The 7063-nt window shown below is 39.4% G+C and overlaps 1 pseudogene; it reads right to left on the bottom strand.

The window, feature by feature from the left end:
- Nucleotides 1-949: 949 nt before the first annotated feature.
- LOC103086506 (geranylgeranyl transferase type-2 subunit beta pseudogene) lies at nucleotides 950-1946 on the bottom strand (annotated as a pseudogene).
- Between the last annotated feature and the right edge of the window lie 5117 nt (nucleotides 1947-7063).

The raw sequence follows: 7063 nt of genomic DNA on the forward strand, positions 1-7063 counted from the left end.
CAGCAAATTTGTAAGGTGCTGTTTTCTGTTGCTGTACCTGTTATGCTTACTTTAACTTAGCACATAATAGATGCTCAATACATTCTTTTTTTTTTTTTTAGCACCTTGATTGGAGTATAATTGCTTTACAGTGGTGTGGTAGTTTCTGCTGTATAACAAAGTGAATCAACTATACATGTACATATATCCTCATATCTCCTCCCTCTTGCATCTCCCTCCCACCCTCCCTATCCCACCCCTCTAGGTGGTCACAAAGCACCCAGCTGATCTCCCTATGCTATGCGGCTGCTTGCCACTAGCTAGCTATTTTACATTTGGTAGTGTATATAAGTCCATGCCACTCTCTCACTTCGTCCCAGCTTACCCTTCCCCCTCCCTGTGTCCTCAAGTCCGTTCTCTATGTCTGCGTCTTTATTCCTGTCCTGGCCCTAGGTTCTTCAGAACCATTTTTTTTTTTAGATTCCATATTTATGTGTTAGCATATGGTATTTATTTTTCTCTTTCCTTTTTTTTTTCAATCTTTTAATTCCTATGGGGGTTGATCAATTCTTTATCAGCTAACATTCTCACTGACAAAAACAAATTTATATTAACTATAGTTATATATAACATATCAAGGGAGTACATGGGAAAATCAACACAAGACTTCATCAGCTGAATAGAGTTCAACTCAGTTTGCTGTTATGGGGACAAACAAGATAACGAATACACTGAAGTATAAACAAAATATTACACTCAGAATAACAGCATTCCAGAAGAAAACGGAAAGCTGAAGATACAATAAAGGTCTTTAATTCACAATATGTATAATTATATAATTTATTAAAATCAACATAATTCAGGTACAAAATATTAACATGGCAGTCATAAAGTTTGTTAAGCACTTCAAATACTGAAATGTTAAAACAGTAAAACTACACTAAGCAACTTTTGCATCAAGGGATCTAATCTAGCTCACTAGTTCAGGCTGAACATTCACTCTCCAAAGTATTTCTTCAGGCATGCAAAAAACAGGGCTAACAGGTTTAATCTGTTCCTCTCCCAAAAGTGACAATTCAGCAATTCCAAATAGAGTATGAAAAGGATCTACCATATCTCCTGGCTTGTCCTCAAATCCTCCCGTTTCTTCATCTTGACATGCTAAAATGAAACTGCGCAGTTTCTCTCTGTCAATCCAATGAAGCCTTCCAATTATCTTTAGGGAAGCCAGCACCCACCAAGAATAGCATACATCTGGTAACTTCTCTGGCCTTCCATTGAGTCCACCTGATGGAAGCTGTCATTCGCAAAGCCACCAACCAAGTAAATCAGAATTTACTCGATGCAACTGACTAGTAACAGCCAGGAATCCTGAGCAACAATAGATCTGCCCAGCATGGGATTCAGAACCTGGCCTGCAACCAAATCCACCATCAAAGTTCATACATGATAAAACAAATTCGATTGCCTTTTCCACATTAATAGCATCCAGCTTCCCCAATGGAGCCAAAGTTGCCACCGCACAAAAAGAGAATCTTGTATCAGTTTCTCCGCAAATATCTCCAGCAAAAGAACCATCTTCTTTCTGTAGACTCTGAATATATTCTACAACTTTACTTACGTCAATAACATTAATACTATCATAGAGAGTAAGAATCTGGACAGCACTAAGAGTGTAAGAAAAGATGAGGATCATGTCCAATACTAACTCTTATTCCACCACACTCGTGTTGACAAGACTTAATAAATGTCAGAATTTCTTTTCTATTCATGTGATGTAGCTGTCCCATGAGATCCATTACAGCCAGACCCCAATAGATGCCACTCATTCTCAAATATTCAGATATACAGTATTCATAATCATCTTTTTTTGAGCCATAGGATGTTATATAATCTGCATGCTTCTGCACTAATAGGGTGTCGGGTGCATCTGACTTGATAATAACATCCTTCTGTGGTGTGCCCATATCTGAGAGTGAAAAGAGCTATTTTTCTCTTTCTGATTTACTTCATTCTGTATGACAGTCTCTAGGTCCATCCACCTCACTACAAATAATTCAATTTCATTTCTTTTATGGCTGAGTAATATTCCATTGTATATATATGCCACATCTTCTTTATCCATTCATCTGTTGATGGACACTTAGGTTGGTTCCATGTCCTGGATATTGTAAATAGAGCTGCAGTGAACATTGTGGTACATGACTCTTTCTGAATTATGGTTTTCTCAGGGTATATGTCCAGTAGTGGGATTGCTGGGTCGTATGGTAGTTCTATTTTTAGATTTTTGGGGTTTTTTTTGCGGTACGCGGGCCTCTCACTGTTGTGGCCTCTCCCGTTGTGCAGCATAGGCTCCGGACGCGCAGGCTCAACGGCCATGGCTCACGGGCCCAGCCGCTCTGCGGCATGTAGGATCTTCCCGGACAGGGGCACAAACCCGTGTCCCCTGCATCGGCAGGTGGACTCTCAACCACTGCACCACCAGGGAAGCCCTATTTTTAGTTTTTTAAGGAACCTCCATACTGTTCTCCATAGTGGCTGTATCAATTTACATTCCCACCAACAGTGCAAGAGAGCTCCCTTTTCTCCACACCCTCTCCAGCATTTATTGTTTGTAGATTTTTTGATGATGGCCATTCTGACTGGTGTGAGGTGTTACCTCATTGTAGTTTTGATTTCCATTTCTCTAATGATTAGTGATGTTGAGCATCCTTTCATGTGTTTGTTGGCAATCTGTATATCTTCTTTGGAGAAATGTCTATTTAGGTCTTCTGCCCATTTTTGGATTGGGTTGCTTGTTTTTTGATATTGAGCTGCATGAGTTGCTTGTAAATTTTGGAGATTAATCCTTCGTCAACTGCTTCATTTGCAAATATTTTCTCCCATTCTGAGGGTTGTCTTTTCGTCTTGTTTATGGTTTCCTTTGCTGTGCCAAAGCTTTTAAGTTTCATTAAGTCCCATTTGTTTATTTTTGTTTTTATTTCCATTTCTCTAGGAAGTCATAGAGTGTTCTGCCTATGTTTTCCTCTAAGAGTTTGATAGTTTCTGGCCTTACATTTAGGTCTTTAATCCATTTTGAGCTTATTTTTGTGTATGGTGTTAGGGAGTGATCTAATCTCATACTTTTACATGTACCTATCCAATTTTCCCAGCACCACTTATTGAAGAGGCTGTCCTTTCTCCACTGTATATTCCTGCCACCTTTATCAGAAATAAGGTGACCATATGTGCGTGGGTTTGTCTCTGGGCTTTCTATCCTGTTCCATTGATCTATATTTCTGTTTTTGTGCCAGTACCATACTGTCCTTATTACTGTAGCTTTGTAGTATATTCTGAAGTCAGGGAGCCCGATTCCTCCAGCTCTGTTTTTCTTTTTTAAGATTGCTGTGGCTCTGCGGGGTCTTTTGTGTTTCCATACAAATTGTGAAATTTTTTGTTCTAGCTCTGTAAAAAATGCCATTGGTAGTTTGATAGGGATTGCATTGAATCTGTAGATTGCTTTGGGTAGTATAGTCATTTTCACAATGTTGACTCTTCCAATCCAAGAACATGGTATATCTCTCCAAATGTTTTATCATCTTTGATTTCTTTCATCAGTATCTTATAGTTTTCTGCATACAGGTCTTTTGTCTCCTTAGGTAGGTTTATTCCTAGGTATTTTATTCTTTTTGTTGCAGTGGTAAATGGGAGTGTTTCCTTAATTTCTCTTTCAGATTTTTCATCATTAGTGTATAGGAATGCAAGAGATTTCTGTGCATTAATTTTGTATCCTGCAACTTTACCAAATTCATTGATTAGCTCTAGTAGTTTTCTGGTAGCATCTTTAGGATTCTCTATGTAGAGTATCATGTCATCTGCAAACAGTGACAGCTTTACTTCTTCTTTTCCAATTTGGATTCCTTTTATTTCTTTTTCTTCTCTGATTGCTGTGGCTAAAACTTCCAAAGCTATGTTGAATAATAGTGGTGAGAGTGGACAACCTTGTCTTAGTAAATAGTTTCTTTTTTTTTTTTGTGGTACACGGGCCTCTCACCGTTGTGGCCTCTCCCATTGCGGAGCACTGGCTCCAGACGCACAGGCTCAGTGGCCATGGCTCATGGGCCTAGCTGCTCCGTGGCATGTGGGATCTTCCCAGACCGGGGCACGAACCCGTGTCCCCTGCATCGGCAGGCGGACTCTCAACCATTGTGCCACCAGGGAAGCCCCTAAATACATTCTTGATGCATTAACGAATGGGTGAATGCCCAAGAAATTTCCTATTTTCTAGCAGCCATGTTAAAAAAAATGTAAAAACACCAAACAGGTAAAATTAATTTTAATATTATATTTAATTCACTATTTCCAACATATGATCACTTCAACATATAATCCATATAAAAAAATCATGGAGACATTTTATGTTCTCTTTTTCATACTAAGCCTTAGAAAGGCAGTGTGTATTTCATGCTTAAAGCCTACCTCCATTCAGATGCTAAATTTTCATCAGAAACACTTGACTGGTTTTTAGATTTCATAAAATTTACCATTGAAAAGTATTTTCACATGCCCAAGTTGTTTAAAAATTACTTCAAAGTTTTCTAGTAACTGAATTGTCAGTTTTTAAATTTAAATACTAAAATTAAATCAAATTAAAAATTCAGTCCTTGACTCATACTGGGCACATTTTACATACTCAATAGCCACAGGTGCCAGAGGCTACACTATTGAACAGTGTAGGTCTAGTCCACATAGACATTCATGCAGCTAGGAATTGCCCTTTCCAAAGATTGCCACCTTCCCTTGTCCACTGTCCTATGATGGGATCTGCAACTTTCCATTCCAACTTCAATATAAAGAAACTTTCCTGCCTAAGCTACTCTGTAGAACTGAGGTAGCCTGGCACTATCAAAGCCCTCCCTCCCCCAATAGCCGGTGAAAATTTCTGTTTAACAATAGCACTGATTGATGCTATTTTCTTTCTTTGCCAAGGATCAGTGGACTACACTTCCAAAAAATATTAAAAACCTTAACTAAGGGAAGCAGAAAGCAGTGAGAATTCCCTTGGTCAGCTCTCTCCCCAGCCTCTAGATTGAGAGCTTCTGAGAATGCCATAGAAGGAGAACTCCACCACCCCCGGCTCCCAGAGCCAGGCCACCTGTCTCCTCCTCCCTCTGCTAGGCTCAGTCAGAAAAGAGGATTTATTTCAGCTAAGAAACTGAACACCACAATCAGGGCATTCTTTACACTTTGGCATAAACTCAAGACTTGCAGAAGCCTTGGAGTCTCCTCACCTCCAGGCCATGCCCTCCTAGCCTCTCAAGGCTGGTCCTTCCAGCTTGTGGGAAGAGAAACAGGATCAGTTCCAGGGCTCTGCCTCAGGGAGGCCACTGCCTTGCAGTGAACCCAGGGCCAGCCTTTTTGGCTGAGATTCTAAAACAGGAATCAGAAGGGAATCGGGTCTTCCCTACTTACATCATGGACTCCTGTGAAGGTCAAAGGAGAATACATATTCCGTGTAAAAATACCTGGAAAAATGTAGAGTATTTTGTGCACCTAAAGTATCATTTTTTTAAATTTTATTTTATTTAGTTATTTTTTTATACAGCAGGTACTTATTAGCTACCTATTTTATGCATATTAGTGTATATATGTCAATCCCAGTCTCCCTAAAGTATCATTTTAAAATCATATTGGGGTTTCCCTGGTGGTGCAGTGGTTAAGAGCCCACCTGCCAACGCAGGAGACATGGGTTTGAGCCCTCGTCCACGAAGATTCCACATGCTGTGGAGCAACGAAGCCCGTGCACCACAACTACTGAGCCTGTGTGCCACAACTACTGAAGCCCGCGCACCTACAGCCCATGTTCCACAACAAGTCACCTCAATGAGAAGCCCGTGCACCGCAATGAAGAGTAGCCCCCGCTCACCGCAACTAGAGAAAAGCCTGCGCACAGCAACGAAGACCCAATGCAGCCAAAATTGAATGAATGAATGAATGAATGAATAAATAAAAGTAATTAAAAAATCATGTTGGCTGCAAGTCTTCCAACGTACGCCCAGGAAAGACTTAAAAGCTAAGCCCAACAGGTTTTCTCAGTTCTCGTTGGGGATATAAATTGGAAAAAAACTTTTGGGAGGGAAGTTTGTCAGTATCTACCAAAATGTTAAATGTTCATACCCCGGGAACCATAAATCCCACATTTGTGGGTAACCAGAGAAATACTCTGTTGAAAAAGATGTATATACGAGGGTTTTACTGCAGCGTAGTTTGTAATAGCAAAAATTAAAACCTGCCTCAATTTCCAACTGTAAAAGAGTTAATAAAGAAATCTATGGAATGACAGAGACCTGTGTGTTCCATGCAAATGAGGCCATAACATTTTGATGGTTTATAAAAGCAGATTACAGATAGAATGAATAAATATGTTATTCATATTGTACTAGAACTGTGGACAACATCAGTAAATAACCTTTTAGGAGATGGACCTAGTTAGACCTTTCACTTTTTACTTTTTGTTTCTATATTGTTTAAATTTTACTTTGAGCGTTATGCCATGTTTTGATAAGCAAAAGAAGTAAAGATGTTTCCATCGTTAAAACAATGAAAGAGAAAAAATTAGGCCAAAAATGTGCTAGCCAGTGGGGATTCAAAATGATTTTAAAATATGGTCCGTTCCTTGAGGGAGTCACAAATTAGCCAGGCATATTTAAAGAAAAGAGCACTTCCTGACCTTCCAAAATCATTATCTCGGCTTTCCAAATCACTTTGTAAATTTTATTTTTAAATGATTACATGAGACCTTCCTTCCACAATTTTTTAAGCTTTTTGTAGCTTTTGATATTTCAAGATATACTTTACTTCAGTTTTTCCTTTGTTATTCATTCAGGAAATATCATACACCTCACAGCCAGGTACAGCCAAGGCACTGTACTGTGTGCCATGGTAGAACCAAGGGATTTCATCTTCTGATGTTGGGGAGTTTGCAGTCTGATGGGAAACACAGAGATTTATGTAAAGAATAATAATGCAAGACAGAAAAGGATAAGTACCCAAAGAGATGAACCAGATTAAGAATTCCAGGGCCTCAGAGAGCATGTCCCGGGGA

Source organism: Lipotes vexillifer, unplaced genomic scaffold (genome assembly GCF_000442215.2).
Source record: "Lipotes vexillifer unplaced genomic scaffold, Lipotes_vexillifer_v1.1 scaffold177, whole genome shotgun sequence".
Lineage (NCBI taxonomy): Eukaryota > Metazoa > Chordata > Mammalia > Artiodactyla > Lipotidae > Lipotes > Lipotes vexillifer.